The following is a 2,834-nucleotide window of genomic DNA, read 5'->3' on the forward strand; positions in this document are numbered from 1 at the left end:
CTTTACTTTGTTCCCTACACATAACAGAGACATTTAGTTTTGACCTTGAGTGAAGCCAAAATCTCCCTAGTTAGGAGATCCCATCATGTTCCTTTGGAAGGCTGGCTACTCCCAGCAGGGGCAGAACAAAACACCAACACTCGTTGGGTGGGTCTGGTGCTTTGCACCCATTGTAATAACAGCAACACAGAAACAGGGAACTGCAGCACACCACACACGTGCACTCAGACCAAACCATGTCACCGGCACGGAAAAGATGGTAACATTGGGTTGGCACAGGAAGAGATGTCCATGGGGTGTTTTTTACATAGTTGTGCCTTTGTTCTTCATGTTCAGAGTGGAGAAGGAATTATTCTTCTTTTTCAAGACAAGCTGCTGGTTTTATTCCATTTAAATCTTGTTCTACTGTAAGAACTAACGTTAGCACTAACATTAGTCCTTTCTTCACTTTAGACTCAGTAAAAATGACAGAATCTGTTGCAAAAATTTTTGAATTTGTCCGTCCTTTTCTTAACCTGGCTTCTAAGTTTGCATGGAGTTCACCCTGTCCCCCGACCCCCACCACACACACACCATTGTAGTGTAAAGCGTGCAGTGGAACCACTAACTCCAAACTGCACAGTTGAAGTAAAAGACGACATGCCGACAGGCAGACACAGATTGTTCACAGTCACTTCAGCATCCACTTATGCCTTGGTAATTATCCTTTTCTTTCAATACCTGAAATGGGAAGCCTTCCACAGGAAAGCAAAGGACCACAGATGGCTTCAAGGCTGAGGGTCACTGGTGCAGGCCCACAAGTTCCGCGGTGTGCCAGCACTGGCCCCAGAGAGGTCTCAGGGGTACAGTCAGCACATTGATCAGGGGGCAGCGTGGGTGTCCACAGCACATACTTGTGAAGAGTCAGAGCCTGCCACTGGGCAGTTCTGGAAACTGTGCACCCTCAAGACACACTCAAGGTCTTCCTCCTTGTAGCTGAATAAGAATGTGTATAGTAGCTGCCTCTTGCAAAAATTAACATGACAGCATTTGACTCTGTTCCAAAAGCACAAATGCATGAAGAGCCGGAGGAATGTGAAATTTGCAAAAACTTGATTTGGAACTGAAGGCTTTTGTAAAGAAACTGGCTGATATCCATCTAGACTGTTTATTCATTTTTTGGATCTTTGGCAGCAAAAATGTGCCCTGTACAGTGGTCACTAGACACAGAGACAGGGAAGCATCCTGACAGAAGTTAATGCAGTCGATATTTACTGCTTGAGATTCCCTTCTTCGTTCCTGGAGTAAATGCCCTGGTGAAATAGCAGTGTTCCCAGGACAGCCCCCTTTTCAGGTTGCAACTCTGTTCCCTACAGGCTGAGGGCAGCACAGCCCAGGACACCCCTGGGTGTGGGAATGTTTGGGGGAGGCTTCTCAGTGCTGGCCAGGTCCACAGGCTGCACATGACCCTGGTGTGTACCTGGGGAAGGCCAGGGAGAAATTGCTACCATGGTGACATGAGACACAAAGGCCTTTTGGACTTAGCAGGTTTCAAAGACATGCTACTTATGTGTGTGCATGTGAACACCCTATTATGAGGTCCAAAATGACCATTATTGTATCTCACCTTAATTTGATCAACTTGACCTTTGTTGAAAATTCTATTCTAATAACAACCTTTTTTTTCAGATCATTCGAGATTATTGTTTTATTGGGAGAGCATTGCAGGTTTTTTTAAAATAACAACTAAAACAAATTCTTGCAGCAAAATGCTACTTGGGGATTTTTTTTAAGGTAGGGTTGGACTGGCCCCGGGCTGGAAGTGAGACCAGGGAGCCCTTAAGCACGCGTGCACCTGCCTGGTAACACAACAGGCAGGCGGGGCAGGGCTGGGTGATTTATTATGATTGCTTTTTCTAACCTTATATGTTAGAAAACAAAATGTTATTGACATCAAATTCTTTTGAAATTAGGATGGCTTGGTTCAAGGCAATGTCGATGGGGTTTCTGGGATTGTGTTTGCGTGAAGCAACAGTGGTTTTAGGCTACTGAAGAGCATGTAGGAAAAACATGATGAAGGGTGTTTGCCCTACCTGACTAAGAAATGCTTTATGTAAAGCATCAGTAACTGGCACAATGTGAGAGAGAGATAGACAACGGGAAGAATAGAAAGTCATGTAAATATACATAATTTAGAATATAATAAAGGGTCACTTGCAATCTTAGAGGAGGATTGAGTAACTAGCAAACATCAATAATAGAACAACAGGCTAATCATTGCACTAAAATAACTTCTAGATCACTGAGAATTTTAATATATATTTTTAAAAACCCAAGGAGGTGTCTTGGAAAGAACTTTGTAAGAAAATATGTCATGTAATTCAGAAACAGTACAGAGAAGTGACAGGTTTGACTGGGAAAAAGAACACTCAGAATCAAAATGAATGAAAAAGACAGAAAAATATTTTTGTAATAGTTATAATATATGTAAAAGTTTCTTATAATTCAGTAAGTGTGATATGAAAAATAGAGGAATGAGAATATCACAGAAAAGATACAGGGGTGAACAAAAGTAGGTTAATAATAATAATAAATAATTATACAAAAATAAACCAAGTTTTATGTATTCACAACTGTAAATCTACATTAGCCCACTCTGTATGCAAATGGCCAAAACTAATTTTTGAGCACCTGCTGTGTGCCAGGGCCTACTCAGGTGCTAGGGCAGGAAGAGTAAGGGAAACAGAAATAGTCATTGCTCTCATGTTAGCATATTCAGATTCACCATAACAGACATAAAACAATCACATACCTAATGTGTCAGTGGGCGGAAAATGCCATGCAAAAAATAATAA

The 2,834-nt window shown here is 41.7% G+C and overlaps 1 pseudogene; it reads right to left on the minus strand.

The window, feature by feature from the left end:
• Positions 1 to 943: 943 nt before the first annotated feature.
• LOC118979859 (WD repeat domain phosphoinositide-interacting protein 3-like) lies at positions 944 to 1,695 on the minus strand (annotated as a pseudogene).
• Between the last annotated feature and the right edge of the window lie 1,139 nt (positions 1,696 to 2,834).

Source organism: Sturnira hondurensis, unplaced genomic scaffold, assembly GCF_014824575.4.
Source record: "Sturnira hondurensis isolate 20B ecotype Veracruz unplaced genomic scaffold, ASM1482457v3 Scaffold0022566, whole genome shotgun sequence".
NCBI lineage: Eukaryota > Metazoa > Chordata > Mammalia > Chiroptera > Phyllostomidae > Sturnira > Sturnira hondurensis.